This window comes from Gopherus flavomarginatus, chromosome 11 (genome assembly GCF_025201925.1).
Source record: "Gopherus flavomarginatus isolate rGopFla2 chromosome 11, rGopFla2.mat.asm, whole genome shotgun sequence".
NCBI lineage: Eukaryota > Metazoa > Chordata > Testudines > Testudinidae > Gopherus > Gopherus flavomarginatus.
The window spans coordinates 38,983,371-39,005,922 of NC_066627.1; the positions used below are offsets into that span (position 1 = coordinate 38,983,371).

The following is a 22,552-nucleotide window of genomic DNA, read 5'->3' on the forward strand; positions in this document are numbered from 1 at the left end:
TATTTTTCAGTTCAGCTAATACAAGTGTTGTAGCGCAATCTCTTTATCATGAAAGTTGAACTTAGAAATGTAGAGATGTACAAAAAAGCCTGCATTCAAAAATTAAACAATGTCAAACTTTAGAGCCTACAAGTCCACTCAGTTCTACTTCTTGTTCAGCCAATCCTTCAGACAAACCAATTTGTTTACATTTGCAGAAGTTAATGCTGCCCGCTTCTTGTTTACAATGTCACCTGAAAGTGAGAATAGGTGTTTGCATTGCATTGCTGTAGCTGGCATCGCAAGATATTTACATGCCAGATGCACTGAATATTCATATGTTCCTTGATGCTGTGGAGAATGTTCATTTTCTTCACCTGAGTCAGATGGCACCAGGAGATGGCTGATTTTCTTTTTTGGTGGTTGGGGTTCTGTAGTTTCCGCATCGGAGTGTTGCTCTTTAAGTATGAAAGTATGCTCCACTCCTCGTCCCTCTCAGATTTTGGAAGGCACTTTGAAAGGCAGATTCTTAAATCTTGGGTGGAGTGCAGAAGCTATCTTTAGAAATTTCACATTGGTATTTTCTTTGCATTTTATCACATTTGCAGCGAAAGTGTTCTTAAAACAAACAACATGTGCTGGGTCATCATCCGAGACTGCTATAACATGAAATATATTGCAGAGTATGGGTAAAACAGAGCAGGAGACATACAATTCTTCCCCAATGAGTTCAGTCAGAAGTTTAATTAACACATTATTTTTTTAACGAGCGTTATCATGGAAGCATGTCCTCTGGAACGGTGGACAAAGCATAAAGAGGCATATGAATCTTTAGCGCATCTGGCAGGTAAATATCTTGTGACACCAGCTATAACTGCTATGTAAACACCTTTTCTCAATTTCAGGTGACATTGTCATTAAGAAGTGGGCAACATTCTCTCCCGAAAATGTAAACAAACTTGTTTCTCTTAGCAATTGGCTGCACAAGAAGTAGAACTGAGTGTACTTGTAGGCTCTAAAGTTTGACACTGTGGATTGGTTTTTGTTATTTACAGTTACGTAGCAAAAACAACTTACATTTGTAAGTTGCACTTTCATGATAGAGATTGCACTACAGTACTTGTAACAGGTGAATGGAAAAAATATTCTTTTATCATTTTATGGTGCAAATATTTAATCAAAAATAATATAGTGAGCACTGTACACTTTGTATTCTGTGTTATAATTGAAATCAGTATATTTGAAACTGTAGAAAAACAACCAACTAAAACTCATAAATATTTTTGGATTTCTGTTGTTTAACAGTGTGATTAATTGTGATTAATTTTTTTTGAGTTAATCGTGTGAGTTTACTGCGATTGACAGCCCTAGTATTGATTATATTTTGAAGGTGAAAATTTGTTATAGATGCAGTCATGCTATGAATACACTGAATGGAAACAATACAAATGCCATGACTGCAGTAACTACCTTTTCAAAATGCAACAATGTGATGTGCCAGAGCCCCGCACCCTTCATGGCCCTACCACTGCTCCTCCTCTTTCCCAGAAGGCCCTGGTAAGTGCAGAAGGCAGAGCAGGACAGTGGAAAGAGCTGTCCAGAGAGCCCAGGCCGCTGTGGGGAGCCCCAGACTATCTACTTGATCTTGATGAGGGGCTGGAGTACTCAAAAGTAGCCCCTAGCCCGTGTCCCCACCCTATCTGGCAGTAATTCAGTATGTTTGATCAAAGTTTCCATAGTTTAAAATGAAAACTTTATTCCCAAATAACCTTTCCCTCCTTGATACTTAACTACGGAATTATGTGCTGTTTTAATAATGTATCTCCTTCCAATTGACACAGATGAGGAAAAGCAGCCCCATACGAAGAGTTTTATTAGAGCTGAATAAATAATTCATAATAAACAGTTTATTCAACACATTTTGCTCCCATTCTGTTCACAAATTGGCCAGGAACAGACTGTGATTTTCAAAGATTTATTAATTATTCAGAACGATTCACCAAATAATTCTTGGTCTCCAGCTCATTCACATCCACTTGATTATGAATATTTGATATTTAAAATGCAAGATGTTTGTCTGGATACATAGCTACCATGTTATGATCCTACCTGGATGATACTTATCCTGCCCGACTTGGATGAGCATTAGAATTAGGTTTCCAGTGCAAATACTTCTGCTTTCTAATTTGAAACTTGCTTTCTATGCATGTTCTGCAATATTTGCCATTTTAAAAAAGAATCAATATTTCTACAAGTAAATTTATTCACTAGAATATTCACAGAAAGCAAACTCAAAAGGGACATGAACAAAGACATTTACGTGGTTTATGAGAACATCCACAATTACAATAGTAAGGATTAAAAACCAGCCTCCTCCCACTAAAGTTTAGAATGCAAAATTTAGGCCCATTGAAGTCAACTGTGGTGATGGCTTGAAGGAATGGGATTAGGAAGAAATTTTCCCTGTGGATAGATTATTCCACTAATGTCTACTACAGAGTTTCTTGCATTTTCTTCTGTGGTATCTGGTACTGGCCACTAATGGAGATGGAGATGTCTCTTTCATGGGATATTCTGAAGGAAAAAAAATCCATTCCAAAATATAACAACCCCTCCCCCAAAAGTTCTAAGTTGCCTACTACATGAAATTCTGAAAAACATCTATTAAATTTGAAATGTTTTGTTCTTATTTTGACCTTTTTAGATTTGTTTCATTAACATAAAAATGAACAAATTTCACTTCACTTCTAAATGGAAAATTGAAATGTTCCATTCCAAAATGGAATGTTTGAACATTAAATACAATGAAGTTTTTTTATTTCTTTGATGAAATTTTGTCAAAACTGACTTGTTTCTCAAACTGTTGATTTAGACTGATATTTTTCATCAAAAAAATGCAACAAAAAGTTTATACCCAGCTCTACTCATTTTCGTCATAGGCATGAAATTAAATATATTTAATCACAGGATGTTATGAGCATGAATTAGTCGATATTTCCACAGAGCCTGTAGATACAAAGATTGTTAGTATTCTTTCAAATAATATTTTACCACTATATTTAATGGACTTTAAACTAAAATGCCAATTACAACCTGATTTGTTTTCTTTAAATGCCATTTTATTTTTAATTGCAGCATGCACAGACAGCAGTTCTATTTAATTGTAACAAGATTGCTGAAATGTTACTTTTAGTCATACATACACTTTAGTGAGGGTAAAGCTTTCTCGTAATTTTCTGTAATTGGAGTAAATGAGACTATTTGGCTCAACACGTGCAGTGTAGCTCGAAGGGGAGGAGCTGAGTGGGTTTTATGGAAATGCTATGGAGTGTGTCTCCTGCCACAAAAGTAGGAATATGATTAGAGTGTCTATTTAGTATTGGAGTTCCAGGATAAAGAGAAGATAGAACTAGTTCTGATGTACAGATCCCGCTCTTGCATGGCAAAAACTTCTCATGAGTCAGTGGAGTTCCTCATTGATCTCACCACTGGGATCTGGTGATGTTAACACTAATTTATTACTATTATTATTTGTAGTGCCTAGAACCTTCAGCCTGGACCAGGACCCCATTGTGCCAAGTGCTGTACAATTTCAGAATAAAAGATGATCGAGGCCCCAAGAAGCTTACTCTAAGTATAAGACAAGAAACACCAGATGGATACAGTCAGATGCAGAAGTACAAGTAAGCAATGAGACAATATTGGCCATCATGGTAGGTGTGCTCTCTGCACACGAGCAGCCTTGTCAAGTTTTTTTTTTGTGTGTAGGCATCATAGCAAAGGAGAGTTTTGAGGTGGGATTTGAAGCTGGAAATAGGTTGCAAAGATTTCAGGAAATGCCTACCAAGCATGTGGGGCAACATGGGAGGAAGCACAAAGATGCCCGTTTAAAAATGTAACAAGTGGGCAATGGAGGTTGATATCCTGGGTTGATTGAAGGTGAGCACTGACAGCTTGATAACTAATGAGAGATAATAGGTAGGATAGGGATTGACCATGAAGGGCCTTGAAAGGAATACAAGCAGGTTAAACTTGATGAAACAGGGAAGGTGGATCCAGTGGAAGGATGCAAAAGACAGGGGCAATATAGTCAAAGAGACAGGCTTGGGAAATGATCTTTGCAGAAGCATTCTGAATGGATGTGAGCAGGACAAGATTGCATTTGTCAAGGTCAGAGAAGGATATTGCAGTGATCGAGATGAGATGATAGGAGCTTGGAGAAGAGTTTTCTTTATGCAGATAAATAATAATGGCCACATTTTAGGGATGTGATTCAGAAAGAATTGGGAAGATTTTGATATAACCTGGATGTGAGGACCTAGAGAGAGGTCCAAATCAAAGATGATACTCAGATTACAAGCCTGAGTGACAGGTAGGTTGGTGATGATGTCCACAGTGACTGTTATCCTTTCTCAATGCTTTGGGCCAGATCTCCAGTTCCTCTGATTTCTCCTTTGTGCTGCTTCAGTGGCACAAGAGGGACATAAAACTGCCTCAAGCATAGGGGAGTCTTCATCTAACATAGGGCTGGCATTATCAGCTCTACTCCAACTACACCCGACCCTCCTGGTATAGTAGACATTTCAAGGTGTGCTGGAGGGGTTTAAGTGGCATTGAGTTGGATGAGGCTACTTGCAGCACAAGGTACTATTCTTTGAGACTAAGGATGGCAAAATCAGGCCCTTAGTTCATGACCAGGAAAGGACTTAATGTTTGTGCTTAATAGCCAGAATCAAACATATGGGAAACATCCATCCTGGCTTTTAAAAATATTTTAAATACCTTCACTTAATTAGCAATAATTAATTCGAGGTAGAAATGTCTAATGAAGACAAGCCCTTGGAGAGTGCTTTAGAGTGTAAGTACCTGGCATCTAGTTGATCAGTGAACAAGTTAAGTCTTTTCACTGAGGAAAGGCAAGAAAGCCTGTAAAGACAGTCTAGGTATGGAAGAAAGCCATCAGCTGTAGCTTAGTAAGTGGCAGCCATAAAGATGGCTGAAATTTGCTGGTCAAATGGCTTATAGTTAAAAGGGTCTGCAATTTTGCCATGCTCATCAGAGACAAATAAAACTCCATTTGTATGTTGAAACATATCCAGCTTGCATGGCTAAAGATAACTGTGTGGGCGCATGTTTACATGTATACACAGATCGGGGCCCGCACCGTGGTAGGGGTTATACAAACATAGTGAGACAGCCCCTGTGCCAAAGAGTTTACACATAGTCATTCTTATTATGAACGCTTGACCTCACTAGGTGCTCTATGTGGAAATTATACTGTTCCTGCGATTGCACCATTAATTTTCTTAGAATGTTTTTAGAAAATGATCAGTAGCAAAACGCTTTGAATGCTGTGGATATTTTTTGAATGCTACCGGCCATGGCACAATGAACAGAAGCAGTAGTGATGCTTCTCTTCCAGGAGCCTGTTAGTTTTATTGTTTTGAAAGGAAAAAGTAGAAAAATGAAAATGATGTTGCAGCAGTACGTGGGAGGAATGACTGTATTGTATGTGCTTTTTGCAAAATAGACCAGAACAGGCTTTCAGCCATCCACACAGTTAAAGTAAACAAGGCTAAAAATAATCCCAGAGTGGAAAACAAATTGACCTTAGAATATGATTATACCTAATTTTCACAGACTTCATGTCATCCTGCATTCACAGCACAATTCCCATTTTAGCAGAATGGTAAACATTTTGTTTCATCCAATCATTCATTCTTCCTGTCTTGAGGAACAATTTTATGTGCAGAGAAACAGGAATGAGAAGATGAATGTCCAGATCCTTTCCATGATAAATGATGTCACATACACACACAAATGCTACATCTGAAGCGTTTTTTGCCCTCCCCTCCCTCTATCCCCCGGTGCTACATTCTTGGCACATACTCTGAATCTGAGCAAAAAAAGATAGACCTAGTCTTGTGAGTCATTTTCTTGATTGATCTAATTTACCTTGAAGGTTAATGTATTCTAAACTAATTCAGAGATTAATAACCACTTAAAGATATATGAAAGACATTTAGCTGTATACCAGATGAGTGTTGTAACCTATTTTATTATCTCTTCAATGACTTTGGGAGTTCATTTGGTGAGATTTAAAGGGAAATTTGATTGTATGATATATTGAGAGATGGGTACAGAGCATCAACTATTTTTCAGAGCGTACTCCTGTTAATACTGAAAACAAGCATGTAATCCTGTTTGCTTATATTACATTTTTCAAATGAAACATATTTATTTTCAAGGTGAGAACTAATGTTCAATCTCTTTAGGCATTTATAGTAGGCCTGTCATTGAAATTTCTGCAAAGATCAAACAAATAGAGGTATCCAGAAGGACAGCCAGTTCTCCATCCTTCTCTTGACTTAATCAGAGGCTTTGATCTTTGAATGTTCTATAGGGTTTCCTCCTTCCTTAGTTCTTTGGGGAATGCTGGGGCAAAGAGGCAGGCCAGAGAATGCAAACTGAATTGAGGAAGATAGAATTATTCTTGATCATTTTGGATACCAAAGTCTACAGAGCTCTATATCAAATCTATATAAAGGCTTTTAAAAATGTAGCATGCTGGACAATTGCAGCTGCTGTGGTGTGGCTGCTGTAGTGGGTTTCAGGAGAGGTGGTCTGTGAGGGAGCATGGTCATATGCTACTTAGAACTTTACAAATGAATACCAGAACGTTGAAGTCAGTTCAGTAGTGAATGGGGACCCATTTCATTCTAGAGCGAGAACTGATGAGCTTTTGCAAGTTATGCATGCAGAGTACCTCTGGGGATCAGGCCTGAGAAGAATAAATATAGGCAAGCTTCAAACCATTAAAACTAGTCTAAAGAAAACCTGCTGGTTTGTTCTGATGAGGTAGGCAAAGCCTATCCTGGGCTAGGACAGGAAAAGGTTAATAATCTTGCCTGAAGTTATCTGTATACTGCCCTCCACTGGCTGAAGTGTGAAGCCAAGAGGGAGAACCTCCCAGCCTTAGGTGGTGGTGAGGAGGGAGCAAGAGATAAAAGGGAGCAGCAGACTTCCTCTGGATGCCTGAGCAAGGGTCCCCTGAAAGCAATACTGGATCTCTCATCCCATTGCCCTACCATTGTGGTAGTACCTAGGAGCTCCACTCATGGCCCAGGATGCTGTTGCACTTGGTGCTATACAAACACAGAGGAAAAAAACCTGTGCCTTAGGGCTTGATTTTCAGAGAAGTAGAGTATCCTCAACTCCCATTGATGTCTATGAGAGCCGCAGGCGTTAATCACCTCTGAAAATCAGATGTCTAGTGCTTTAACAGCTCCACTGACATTGAATTAATCTATTGTTCTATTGACTCAGCCCCTTCACTGACCTTAAAGACACTTTTGTGGGGAAAAAATAGATATTATCTAAAATATATTCACATCCAGAGCACAGTATCTCAAGACTCAGTTGTCTTTGTGTACATGACATGGTTTATCTGGGTATTTATCTCCAAACACTGTTGCATAAATAGTGAATGTACAATGGGCTAACACTGGCTACCTGATTTATTTCCACAAGTTATTGATGACTTCATAACTCATGACTGTCAAAGCAAAGCCGGGCCCAGAGTGATTTATGAAGGGTCATCAATAAAGCGTGGAAATAAAGGATGTATCTAGAATCAGCCCTCTTTATGCAACACTAAATCAGACAAATGCCAAGATGAAAACTATCATCCACATTCACCATGTCAATGAATAGTGTGGAGAAAATGGTCTGGAAGATATCAATGTAAAAGAGAAACCAAAACCAGGATGGCGACGCTGTGAAAATAACGTTGTGTGGTCTCAGATTTATATTTTCCTAACAAACTGGCCCAGTTCACTGGCAGCAATAATGGGAATTCTTAAGGAAGAAATCACCATGTGTCTCTCCTCTGAGCAACTGTGAATGTCTTTCACTCTTAAACAGAGCTTGTCTGGCTGATGTGAATAAGAAAAGTGATTAAAAAAAAATGAACTGACTGGTACTGATATGTGTAACACATAGGCCCTTGGCACAGGGTCCCCTGTTCTTTGCAAGCAACTCTTGTCCCAGACTTCACGAATTCAGTACATCAAATGTTTTGCTTACAGGGTATTTGTCCATAAAGGGTCACATGTAAGGGCTCTATTGAAAGCTTTCAACTTACTGATGTTCATAATCACGATGTAATGTGTGGGTGATATTTAAGGAATAATGTAACTATATTGAAGTTTATGCCCTTATGGTCTTAAAGTTAAAAGGTGTCACCAAGGACTGATACTATTCGGCGATGGCCTATTCATGCACAGGAGCAGCGCCAGGGTTTTTGGCGCCCTAAGCGCAGGGCCGCGGCTCCGGTGGACCTCCTGCAGGCATTTCTGCGGATGGTCCGCTGGTCCCGCGGCTCCGGTGGACCTGCTGCAGGCCTGCCTGCGGATGCTCCAGCGGAGCCGTGGGACCAGCGGACTGTCCGCAGGAATGCCTGCGGGAGGTCCACCGGAGCAGTCTGCCACCCTCCCAAATCCTGGCGCCTTAGACGACTGCCTCGGTCGCTTAAATGGAAGCGCCGGCCCTGTTCATGCAGGATGAAATTGCCACCCCTTCCTGGTCAGTCAGTGGCGTAATGCAAGGTTCGGTTGTCTACTATTGCCCCATCACAGAACAGTCAATGAAAAACCATCCAAAACAACTGCAAACAATCAAGACTACTTGGAGATTTTAAAAAAAAGAACATTACCATAGATGGGGAATTGCCCTATCTCTGAATAAAGACAAATGACCCTTTTCAGTATAACACGGAATGGATCTGGATCCTTTCACTGATGGGACATCTTGTTGGGCAGGGGTGTTTTTCATGAAATATTGGATCCTGTCTCCTGTGAAGCCAGCCAGCTCTGCAACAGTCTGAACATTGGGGGGAAACCTACTTTATAAGCTAGGAAAGGTAACTATTAATAAGTGTAGGCCCTAGTTTGCATTTTTTATTTTGTTTTGTATTGTAACCATTTGTTTCTACCACTCTTGTTTCTAGTGGAAACTCTGTTTTCTTTTCTTTTGTTTCATTACAAGTGCTGTGTGTTATACTGACGCAGTGATTTTAAACTGAGGTACACTGCTCTTTTGGGGGCAAAGGGTCTGTGATTTTTGTGAGTAGCCAGTGTCAGGAGCTGGATATCACAGGGGAACTCTTCAAGGAAGTTAACTCTTAGCTCTTGTTAAGTTGTCAGGCAAAGGCAAGGCTGGTATAACCCAGAGGAGAGTGGGTATCTGAAAGGCTGATGGTGTTAGGAAGCCAACACACGTTTACCACGACCAAAGTTCTCTCATGCTGGAAGCAGGGGGTGACAAGATAACTCACAGTCCTGGATACTCCGAAAACCGTCAAGGTATGCAGAGGAGTTGTATGTTCAGATGACCCTGGAATAACTAAAGGTATATTTATGCTACAACAGCACAGCTATGGCACTGCAGCTTTAGTGTAGATGCTCCTTACATTGAGGGCAGGGTTTTTCCCATTGATGTAATTAATCCATCTTTCTGAGCAGGGCCGGCTTTACTGTTTTTGCTGCCCCAAGCAGCGCGTCTAATTGCCGCCACGGATGGCGGGAGCAGTCCATGTGCTGTTAGGGCGGCTCGCATGTTTCTGCGGCGGCGGCAGTTCAGCGACAGCATCTGTCTTCAGCCGGAAGACAGAAGCTGCGCCGCTGCGGACAGCTGAACATAGAAGCTCCTGCCGAATTGCAGCCACCACAGATACGCGCAATTTGCTGCGCTGCTTGGGGGCAAAAACACACGGACTGCCGCCCCTTGCAGATTGCCACCCCAAGCACCTGCTTAGGATGCTGGTGCCTGGAGCCAGCCCTGTTTCTGAGAGGTAGTAGCTAGGTCGACCAGAAGAATTCTTCCAACTGTGTCTACTGTGGGGGCTAGGTTGAGCTAACTACATTGCACAGACTGCAATTTTTTTCACAGCCCTGTGCAATATACCTAATCTAATTTTTAGGTGTAGACCAGGCCTAAGAGGTAGTTTAGGCAAGCAAGAAAACCAAGTGGGAGCCTGAAGAAGAAAGAGATTGGTCTGGCAGAAGGAATAGGGACCAGAACGATGATCAGAGATTAGTTGCTGTGGGAGAGTCTCCTAAGCAGACCTACAAACACATTTGTCACGTGGATTGGGCCACTGCAGCAAGAGAGAAACAATGCAATGTTTACGAAATAAGAAAAGATTTCTTTCAATCGACTATTATGTTTGGAGACTGAACAAGCAGAGACTCATTAAAAGTATCTCATTTAAAAGAAAGTGCATTGCGATAACGCATTGCTCAGGACTGTTAGCTCCACGACAGCTTTTCACTGGTATGATGTCACACAGCAGTCTAGGATGGAAATATTCGTAATCTTACTGAAATACTAAATGTCAGAAGATCAATGGCATTTGTTGCCCATCCAAAAGCATGAACGACAATTTACATACTTCTGAGTCAATTCCATGTTTGGAATTAACTGAGGAACTGCTGCTAATTTTAGTTTTCTGATTTTTTTTTACATGTATACTGGTTTGGTGGTGATGATGGTTAAACTAAAAGAAGTTGGATCACCATTTATTTTCTAATACTGGGCTATAATGGTTAACTGTAAATGGCCATATAAAGCAAATCTTTTGCCCTGTGTCAAGAATTTAAAATGGTGTAAGCAGGGACGGCTCCAGGCACCAGCACGCCAAGCACGTGCCTGGGGCAGCAAGCCATGGGGGGCGCTCTGCCGGTCGCCACAAGGGTGGCAGGCAGATTGCCTTTGGCGGCATGCCTGCGGAGGGTCCACTGGTCACGCGGCTTCGGCGGACCTCCCGCAGGCATGCCACTAAATCCGTGGGACAGGGGACCTCCCACAGGAAAGCCGCCGAAGGCAGCCTGCCTGCCAGGCTTGGGGCGGCAAAATACCTAGAGCCACCCCTGGACGTAAGCCATTTTCCTCCCATCTTTGGTCAACCCCCAAATCACTATTTTATATCTTCTTTGTCAAAAAATAAATAAATATCAAAATTAGAAATTTCAACCAAATTTTCAAGAAAAGATAAAATTTTATCCAAAATATTACTTATTTTTGATCAGTTTGAATTATGATTATTGATTATTTTGGTGGTAGCACTTAGAGGCCATAATTAGCAAACAGGGCCCCATTGTGTTAGGCCTTTTGCATGCATCTAATAAAAAGAGAATCCATGCCCCCAAAAGCTTAGTCTTTGACTGTCATCTATTTCATTATGAAATGAAAGACTTCCATTGACTTCAGTGGACTTTGTACTAGGTCCCAAGACCACACTGGCTCCTTTTGGCTTTGTGTCTCGTGACAAGGTTGTTGCCATGCATGAGATGCATATACTAATATTTAAAGTGCTGCTTTGCCTCCCGGGAATGATTTAATCAACACATTTCAATATTAACATTGCATTTCTAGGATCTGCTTAACTTTCAATTTACTCTTACAGTTGCTATAACATTCCTGTATTTAATCCAGTAGACACACTGTAAGCTCAGTGCTGATTTAGGAGTGTTAGGCTCTGAAGACTGGAAGATCTGAGGATTTTAAGCATTGTGTTAAAATCTGTCTCTTGTTCAGGGTTGATTTTAAAATGTTGCTATATCTGCTCTTTGGAGGAGAACTTTGGAACCAAATGGCCACATGCTTTTATTTGAATTTAATTTAATTGCAGGTACATTGAAAAGCCCTAGTGCAAAGGTGGCTTTAGGATTCTACTTAACATTATATCTTTTCGATATTATGGATAATAAAGTAAATCCAAAATATTCAGTGACATAAGAGTACTATTAGGGTAAATTGATTCACTAAATTTTGCGGATTGGTTGCAATTTAACGTTTATGAATTTTCAGTAAAATAGATCATGACGACTTCCTTTGTATTTCCTATTTGATTTCCAATACCTGCATACACAGCAATTTTTCTTTCTGATTTGCCAGAGAGATTCTGTAATGCTTATGATTAAATGTGCAATTAAGGCACAGATATTATAAGCACAAGAGATTTTGAAATTAGGATGAGACTATACGACTGACATCAAATTTAAATGTCAGCACTGCTGGAATAAGAAGTAGGACTTTTATCATTCAGTAAAGAATGATGAAATTCTGCCATGCATATTGCTAATGAGTATGAAGCATGATGAGGCACCAGGACTCGATGTACCCAATACCAGTACTTAGGAGCCATAGCATGGTTTTTCCCAAGGTAAGTTTTTGGAATGATCTGAATGCTGAGATCATACAAAAGATGTGGAGTAAATTGTATTATTTTAGCCTGTTTATCAACTTGTCATCATGTCTCCCTGTGCAATGTAACGTTATAAATCTGATGGACACTGAGCAAGTCACTAAGATCCACTGGCCCGTCTAGAGTTCTAGCAATATTATTATGAAAAATACATGAATTTGTCTATATGGAAAGGATTTAAAGGTTGTTGCATTCATTTGTTACCAGAGACTGAACACTTAATCACACGCGGGCTGTTCAGCGAGAAAAATCATCTCTTCTTCACAAGTCTATTCACAGCACTTTTACCGTCTTGAGAAATGTTTATATTGGAGCATATTAATGAAGATGACATCTAAACTTGATGTATTAGTGCTCAAAAATGTGATTAAGTGTCCTGTTAATTAACTTTTTTGCCATGATAATTGTAAACCTGCAGTCATATTTTAAAGCCGTCTGGCTGCCTAAGAAAGACTGGTGTGACAGGAATGCTGCCAGAAAATGATTACTTATAACAGCAACATATAGCTCACCTCAGAATTGGCATAACACATAAAAACAAGTGCTGAAGCTACAATATCATTATAACAATATTAAGGAAATGTGCACTCTTTGCCTGTTACTTTTGATTCCACCTCTGTGGGGAAGAAACTGTCTATAATAATCACTGTCAACTTTTTCATCTATTGTTTGTGTTACAATAGTGCCCAGAAGCTCTAGATATGAGCAAGCCCCGTTGTATTAGGCACTGTCCAGACCCCTAATGAGAGACTGTCCCTGCCCTGAAGAGTTTGCAATCTTAACAGATGAGAGAGAGTGTGAGAGGAAGTTCTTATCATTTCATTTTGCAGATGGGGGAACAGAAGCTTGGAAAGTAAAGGGCCAGATTTTCAAAGAAGCTCTGTTCCTGTTTAGGCATCAGAATAAATGGCCAAGTTTTTAAAAGGGCTGAGCATGTTGGGAGTTGATCTTATTTGACAGTCTGGCCTGGAGTGTCGTCATGGGTATTACAGGGTGCTGAGCACTTTTGAAAATCTGGCCCTCAGTGACTTGTCCAAGGTCACACAGGGAGTAGTAAAGTCAGGAACTGAAGCCAAATTTTTTGAATCCAGTCTAGTAACTTAACTGCAAGATCGTCTTTCCTCTCATACTGCAAAGCATCTCATTTATATCTCAGTGAGGTTAACAGCAAGACAAAAAGGTGATGCAAAACTGAGCATCTTTGAAATAAAAAAATGAAATAAGGGGACATCTTTTATATGTCCTGATCTCACAGAATTTTCACGAAGCACAATAGGAGCACAATGTTGGGCTTGCAGAATCAGGTATCATGAGATGTATTTTCCTAGGAAATTAGTTGGCTAGTGAAAGAAGCAGATCTCTGAGCAAGAGAAGTAGACCACTGAGTGGATGTAGAACTATCCGACTCAGCACGCACAACTATTGGCATATTGTATATGGTGAAGTTGATCATAAAATGCAGTACAATTCTCAAAAGTTTTTGCACTACATATTTTCTTATTTTTTGTCAAAATTCTGTTTGACCATTTTCTTAGCAGAGCTAGCAGTGAGACACAGATATTGGCTTTCTTTATGTTACATTAGTGAAAATACAATAGAGGAAATGATAAGGTTGGTTCTTTCAGAAAATAACCTATTAAATTAATCTCAACCAAATGATAAAAAGGCATATTTGGAATGTATCCTTTGGTGCTGTAGTCCTTTCTTTCTTTCTTTTCTTATTGCTGGGTTTCAGTGTTTTAAGAAATGACATTCATTCCTGCTACCTTCTGATGATTTTTGGAATTGCTTTGCTTTTGTTGAATGACTTTCACAGCCAAGACCACTCTAGTACTGATTGTAAAACATGTTGTCATCCCAGTTCTGGAACATATTTCACAACCAAGGGAATATATTAAATCCACTCCACCTCAGTGCATTTGCATTCTGCAGTTATTAATGAGTTAATGGTCCATACAGTTTAATGAATAGAACACAAATGAAGAGCCAGGGAAGGATATTAAAGGGAGTGAAGCCCATGAATGAAGGCTTTAATTATACTTCTATCTCCAGGTCATTAGCTGCATAACTACCTGTGGATGAACTGATAATTACTCTCTCATGATGCTAATGAATTTGCTTTACCTATTAATATCATTTCATCATTCAGTTTGGATGCATAAAAATATTAACATCCTTTCTATGAATGAATAAAATCACTGACAACAGGTGAGTACTGGAGGAAGAGCATTCAGTCAACTCATATGAGTGTGATTCCTCTCATGATACATAAGGCTTCAATTTGCAAAGCCATCTAATTGGATCTTTGACTTCCCATTAATTTTTCTAGGATGTGAGTATCTAAACTCCATAGACAGCTTTATACATTTCAGCCAACATACACTTGATTGTTCATAAAAAGAAACAACCATGTGTCTTGAGGGAATTTACATTTATGGTCTTTATTTTTGGTGTACGCACAATTATTATTTTCAAGCATTCAGAAGTGTTCTAGGTATTTCCATTGCTTAATTTGTTCCAGAGCTCAAGGATTGACAGTTCATAGCACCTCTGGGCTTGCGATGTCAGTTCTGAAAGTAAAAAAATTGCTTGAGCCTTGGAACCTAATTTCTTGAGCTCCTGGACCTCTTTCATTACAAATTACACTTCTCATAAACAAGTGAAGACATGCATTCTTCCCCGATAAGCTTATGCATTCACAGGCACACTTTATATAATGTAATGCAAGGATTATATACAGAAGTCCCCCTTATCATAATATGAATACACATGAGCAATTGGTTTCATTATTTATTATATGCATTTTGGCAGTGCCTCAGGGCCAATCAACAATGGGGCCCATTATGCTGACAAGGTGTAATGATAGAATAACAGACAAGTCTCACCCCAAAGAGTTTACAATCTAATATCAGCTAATCCTGTACCATGAAACCAGGACTACACATAGTTATCAGTTTCATATTTAGCTCTCTTGTTACCGTCACGTTGGGTCTACACTCATCAAGTAGGTTATAGTGGCACTCAATATGTTCTGCTGATAATATATCAGTTTTTTACACTTGATTTCTGCATAATAAAAATTCCACAACCTTGAGAAATCATCTCTGTTATATACAATGGATGAATCATGACACATAAGTGCAAATAAGAAATCAAAATGTGTTTTTCAAAAATAAGGAAAATTTCAGCACAAAACTGTTAGCATAGATTTAAGGTTAGTGGACTCAATTCATAAGAACCACAATTATCACAAAATTGACTATTTACAATGTTTTTGTAAAGATTTTTTACCATTAAATTACTAATTTGAGCTCTCAAATCTAATTTCACCTCATTTTAAATTTTTTTTGGCAATTCACATACTAGATTGAAGAATAAAGTGAAGAGCCAGCAATTGTCTCCTAGGTTACTGAACTGAATATAGTAACATCTCATATTTGAGGAATGAAGGCATATAACATGAAAAAATTGCAATTTAAACCATATGCTCGCAATCAAGATACCGTATGCTCTTATTTCTTTTATGAAACAATAAAAAAGTCTGCAGTGACTAAATGACACTTTTTTTTTAATTCTTTTACGGTTTTCTCAATTCTAGTTTAGCATTTTATGTGGCTATCAAGAGCTAATAGTTGAGTGAGGTCTGTTTTCTGACCAGCTTGTGTTAATTGGGAACAAATCTGCTATGCACCATCACATCATTTAACTTTCCTTTATGAGCAATTAAAATAGACCTGAGTGAGGTTCTGCCCCTTATGGCATTCATGATATTCCAGGCCTTTATGTTTACCTTTGACTTTGACTGTGTTTTTCTTCATTATTAGTTGAGTTTGTACCTGGAAGAATAAACTGTTGCTGGGAAAATTCACATGCAATGAACTGTTGAAGCTACATGTCAGTTTTAAGAAGCACAAGTTCGAAATATATATCAAGCCTGAAACAAACTGAGTGGAATTGTAGAAACACTGTCAACTTTAAGATCCTACTTCTGTCTAAAATTTTTACTTCTTCATTACAAATGCAGTCATTTTAGATGTTAACAGAAAAGGACTGGTGAAATAAATATTTCTTTTTATTTCCATTGGTCCATTTCACTGTACTTGATGAACAGCTGTTTTCTCTCTGTGGTCAGGTCAGTTAGTCTGTTTCCCCCATCTGTGTGGTTTATACCACATTAAGAGGAGGAGAAACATTTAAAGATATAGGAAATTGTGACTGTAAAAACACAAACGGTGGTAGGGAAAGAGCTCAAAGTAAGTGTAATACCTGGTATTACTTCTAACTCATTTTGTCGAAGTGACAAGATTGCAAGTTGATTCATTCAAAATGCCCGAGAGTCATGATCAGAAATACAGGGACTCAGGTCCAGATCCTCAAAGGTATGTAAATTCCTAACTTCCATTGATTTCAATGGATGATAGGAGCCTCAATATTTTTGAGGATCTGAGTGTCAATGAGTATTTGATAGTAAGAGAGGATATGGCAAGAAAAAAATGGTGAAAAGGGAAGAGATGATAAGCTTAGAAACAAACTCCACGTGAATTATTTCTTTATTTTCAGAAAAGACATATGGTTAGATGGCTAGTAAAATATTATTTTGAGCTAATGGAACCACAACAGTATCAAGGGGATAATATATACATCTAATATTATTCTGTTGTTCACTAGAGCTATTCAAAATAATATCCGCCTGTGAGCAGGTGGTGTTCCCAGCCAACTCTTGCACACTTAACGCCCCGCGTAGGCTCAAAATTCACCATCTTCCTGAGGATTGTCTATGTTGACATGAAATAAACAACAAACTCCTGCCTAAGTCTTCTCTCCATGTTTGCTGTTTTGCTCTTTTGGCTTATCCATTGTTGTTATATACACGTAAATATGTGCTGTGTCTACTTCTGTTCTGCATGTTCAATACAGTTTAGTAGTGTTTTTTGTTGTTGTTTTTTGCATTTATATTTACGCAAGTAGTTAATTTTGGATGAAAGACCTTTCTAGCTGAGTAATTTTTCACCTAGTTAGACACTGAAAAATACTAACGACCATGTCCAAAAGCTGTAGAAAGAATGAATATGACATGACAGGGGGGAAATATTGTAAGTAATACTACTGTGCCCAGTTTTCAGATGCATTTCTGTAGGCCAGAAACGTACTTGGGGGATTTCACTCTACTAATGATATCCACAAATAAATTATTTTCATTAGCAACAGAGTGTCTCCCAGGCGTTGTGAAAGAGGGGAGGTAGTCTGTGAAAAATGTAGCCTCCTAAGTAGCACACAGGCTAGAATTTAGGTGTGAAAAATGCGAATGCATTTTCTTTCCTAAATTATGCACACAAATTGAGCAGTTGCACATGAAGTATTCCCTATTAATTGTGCATGCTATTACATAGTCTGCAAATCTGTCGTGAACATATTTATTTTTAAATCAGGCCCCTGGGAGGTAAGGGGGCTAGCTCTGTAATGTGTACAGTATGGGAGGAGTTAGCAGGAAAGATATGTGATTAGACATATTGGGGGACTTCTGGAAGTTCTGGTTCAGACAGTATTATTCACGTAGGCTCCCAGGGGAGAGTGCTCTGTGGAAAAGTAGCTCTGCCATCTTGAGCAAGGATACAGTATACACTCCACTCTGCACTGGCTAGCTGAACTGATGAGTATGGAGGGCAGGACCATGGCTTCAACGTCACACTGAGACCATTTTGGCAACTAGTGCTCACGGAAGTACAAACAGGGAACTGGACCTGGGCTCCCCAGCTGCACTGTGGCCATCTCCAGTGCAGCTGTGTGAAGGAAAGTGATAACTTGCACCATCTCCTTGCATAATTACAACCTGCCCCATTTTTCTTGCTTATATTACATTGGGTATAAAGTAGCCAGAGAGTTCCCCAACAGATTTTAGTTGCTTGGGCTTCTTAACATTGTTTTATCCTTGTGAAATGTGTTGTTAATTAGACATAAATCAGAGAAGTGTTTTCCTACAAAAACTGATCTCAAAGAGTCTCTGAATACTAATACTAATTTATCATGGGGATTTTTGTTCAGTGATTCAGAACGTGAAGCATAAGAAACTCTAACACACAAATGCTGGTGGAGCGGGATCCTCAGCTGTATAATTCCACTTAAATTAGTGCAGCTACACCAATTTAAACCAGCTGAGGGACTGGTCTAAGAGATGCAGAATTTAAATGGGGCCACATGATCCTCCCACTATTTATGTATCTGGGGTGTAACAGGGAGGCCTGTCCCTTTAAGGACCAAAGACCTGGAGCTGGTCAGCCCTGTTCACAACTTGGAAGCGGCCAAGGGACAGATGTTCCTTATAACAAGCTGCAGGAAAGGGGGGAAACTGCAGAGAGAAGTTGAAGGAAGGGAGCAGGTTTCTTCAGTAGTCTTTGGAGAAGGGACAATCTAGGTGGGAAGTCCTGGGAGCTGTGGCTGGATAGAACCCGCCCCTGGAAGTTTTGTTTTGCTTTTTGTGAGTTTATTTGTTGTTTGGACAATACATGGAACCCAAAGACAAAAGCTAAAGACTGATTTGGGTGTTACTGATAATTCCCCAATGTGGTGTGGAAGGTTTGCAGTAGATGTGGGGTAAATATATTTTAAGAAACAAACGTTACTAAACTCCATACCGATGATCAATAATCGGTTTGAAAAAACATACTGTAGAGAAAAGGGCTAGTATAGGCAAATACCCAAAGGCCTGGCCATACCTTACTCACATAATTTCAGAATGATAATTTTTAGACCAAGTCTTAAAAGTGTATGCGGCAAACTCCCAACATGCATGTGCCATCGGGGGTTGTGCATGTGAAGGACTGTGTGAGCAAATCCCCTGCTTATGCACTTGCACTGGACATTATTTAGCAGGGCTGGTCAAATTTTTGAACGTTGATAACATTTTTGGTAGAAATGTCCAACTTTCCCATGTTTTGACCAGCTCTAATTGCTGAGTGCACACATGTTTAATAATTTGAGCCTTTGCATTTCAAATTCCTCAGTGCCAAAGGTAGTGGTGGTTGTGGTGGTTTTTTTCCTTCTGTGGACACTTATCCATCAGATGCCTGACTGAAACCAAATCATATCACATAGATTATATCAGTGTCAAACTGGGGTCGCCGCTTGTGTAGGGAAAGCCCCTGGTGGGTCGGGTCGGTTTGTTTACCTGCCCCATCCACAGGTCCAGCCGATAGCGGCTCCCACTGGCTGTGGTTCGCCACTGCAGGCCAATGGGAGCTGCTGGCAGTGGTGGCCAGTAAGTCCCTCGGCCCGTGCCACTTCCAGCAGCTCCCATTGGCCTGGAGCAGCGAACCGCGACCAGTGGGAGCCGTGATTGGCCAGACCTGTGGACGGGGCAGGTAAACAAACTGGCCCAGCCTGCCAGGGGCTTTCCCTATGCAAGTGGTGACCCCAGTTTGAGAAACACTGGATTATATAGTTTCACTCGGTATGAAAGCAGTCATCGAGTGGCTCTATCACACTCCGCATCCTGGGAAGGAAAAAGATTCCTTCCGCAGTCCACTTCTTACTGAGAGCATCATGTGTCCCTCAATACATAAAACACTTGCAACACTGCGCAATTAGAAATGATCTCCTTAGGTTCTTCTTTTTCTAGACCTGGAAAGTTTTCTTGTTTGGTTTATCTCCTCACTGCACAGTTTCCTTTCACTGAGACACCTATGTTGATTTGAATAATGATTTTATAATAATTAAAAAGGAAACTGGATTATTTGGATGCTTAAATAATTTTTACTGCATAAATTCCCTATGTTTAAGACATATGGGATATAAGAAGACATGGATGCTCTAGCATACGGATTTTTGTTAGGATGATTGGTATCTCTCATATGGCCTTTCAAGTCAACTTTGGTTTTAATAAAGAAGCCTAAAATGTACATTCATGAGTCCTAAGATCAGTGACTGGAAAGAAACTATAGGGCAGCATGGCTTGAAAGCAAAGAACAAATAGTAAATATAAGCTGCCTCAGGCAAGACATTAAATGTTATATGTTCAGTTTAATATTATGTTTGTAGTTCAGACAAGGACCAGGAACATGCACTGCATGAGGGTATTTCAACAAGGACATCAGGCTTAAACTTGACTTTTGCAAAAAGTATCATTATGAGATCTGTAATAACCCTTGAGACAGGAAGAACATCTGTTTGTCGTCTCAGTGTGGTACTACATTCAGCCCTAAAGAGGTAAACTATATTATCAGCTTCCAAGCAGCATGCTTGGAGTTTTATAGATGCCATTTAGGACAGGGAGAAAGGATGCAAAGGGAAAGCTTTATGATTTAAGGAGCAGATCTGTTTCCTAGCTTAATGTTTTTACTTCTAAGAGAAAATGCAATATGAGTAATAATGGAAGGCTGAGCATGACTCAGCCTTTGCCGCACACCCAGCTAACATTATTGGAGCCTGTCTGAAATCAGATTCTTAATAGCTTTGTCCTTTTTTTTTGTTTGTTTGTTTTTTTTGTTTTTTTCTTTTTTGGAAGTGCCTTTCACTTGAGGATCCCAAATCACTTTACAGACATTAAGCCTCACATCCACCCTGTGAGGACAGCTCTTATTACACCCGTTTCTATAGAAGAGAAACAAAGAGGTTTAGTTACTTTCCCCAAATCACACAAGGAGTCAGAGGCAGACCCAAGAACAGAATTCAGGGGTTCTGGCTCCCAGTACCATAGGTGAACCATTTGACCATATTCCCTGCCTGGGATAATTTGGAGAGGATGTGTGGCAAGAGTGTTACATGTTGTTAGGAATTGGCTTAAAGATTCTGAAGAGTTCAATTTAAGAAAAATAATTAAACATGAGACTTGAAATCTGCAACTGCTAGCAGGAAATATCTCCAATAGCTGGTGATGGGACACTTGATAGGAAGGGCTCTGAGAAAATTCTTTCCCAGGTGTCTGGCTGGTGGGCCTTGCCCACATGCTTAGGGTCTAACTGATTGCCATATTTGGGGTCAGGAAGGAATTTTTTCCCATGTCAGATTGGCAGAGATCCTGGTGTTTTTTTGCATTCTTCTGCAACATGAGGTCTGAGTCACTTGCAGGTTTAATAAACTAGTATAAATGGTAGATACTCTGCATCTTTAAGTTTTTAAATCATGATTTGAGGATTTCAGTAACTCAGCCAGAGGTTAGGGGGTCTGTTATAGGAGTGGATGGGTGAGGTTCTGTGGCCTGCAATGTGCAGAAGATCAGACTAGATGATCATGATGGTCCCTTCTTACAAAGACTATGAGTCTGAGATTTCTGAAGAAACCACAACCTGCCTTGTACATTTATCTCTGAAATTTTGCATGTGCTATTATTCATTTGCATGTATAAGCAAACAGCATTTGATTAAGTGCTGTAAGTGCACAGATCAGATACATTGCCACTTTGCATGTACAAATCCTATTTGTGCCCTAATGGCTGCAGCGCTACAGGTCTGTGTGCTTGGGTGCGCAGAAATGTGGCTGCAAATGTAAACATTGATTCAGAAAACATCTCTATTGAAGAAAACAATTGAACATGTGCCTCAATTCTACTGATTTTAATGAGAATTAAGCATGTGCTTAAGTACTTTCCTGTACCAAGATCTTAAGGAGGGTGCCTTAAAACTTTCCCCCACTGGCAAAGAAAAATAATGCTTGTAAATGAAGACAGACAGATCCAACCTCATTGCATACAGTAGAACCTAACTAATAGACAGACTGTGCTGACATACAGAAAAGAAGCACAGGCCATGGCTACACTGGCGTTGTACAGCGCTGCAACTTTCGCGCTCAGGGGTGTGAAAAAAACACACCCCTGAGCGCTGCAAGATACAGCGCTGTAAAGCCTCAGTGTAAACAGTGCCGCAGTGCTGGGAGCACGGCTCCCAGCGCTGCAAGCTACACCTGTAGAGGAAGTGGAGTACGTGCAGTGCTGGGAGAGCTCTCTCTCAGCGCTGGCGCTGCCACCACACTCGAAACTTCAAAGCGCTGCCGTGGCAGCACTTTGAAGTGCAAGTGTAGCCATACCCACAGTTCCTAACACTAATTCTCCCTCCCACACAGCTCACTCCTCTGATTATTTCAAGAGAATGTATTTTTTGTCAAAGGTCTAGATGCTGGCAGAAATGAATGTGACAGGACCCAAAGTAGCAGACTAATATTCCCCAGCAATAAGTCATTGCAATAAAATTGGCAAGCAGCAGGTATCACATTAGCCTGTGAATGAACAGCAAGCCTATGCAAAGTGATTAAAGTGTCTGTATGATATTCCCACCCCCATCCATCAATGGGAAGGGTAACATTGTTTATAATACCTAT

The 22,552-nt window shown here is 39.9% G+C and overlaps 1 long non-coding RNA gene across 4 annotated transcripts in view; it reads left to right on the top strand.

The window, feature by feature from the left end:
* Nucleotides 1-22,552, top strand: part of LOC127031455 (uncharacterized) — a 65,407-nt gene that overhangs the window by 14,159 nt on the left and 28,696 nt on the right. For 3 of the 4 annotated variants that reach the window (XR_007768551.1, XR_007768549.1, XR_007768552.1), the window contains one exon: nt 3,517-3,662. This is a non-coding gene — a long non-coding RNA (uncharacterized LOC127031455). Of the gene's footprint in view, nt 1-3,516; nt 3,693-22,552 lie in introns of all 4 variants that reach the window. The other variant, XR_007768550.1, reaches the window with a different exon arrangement.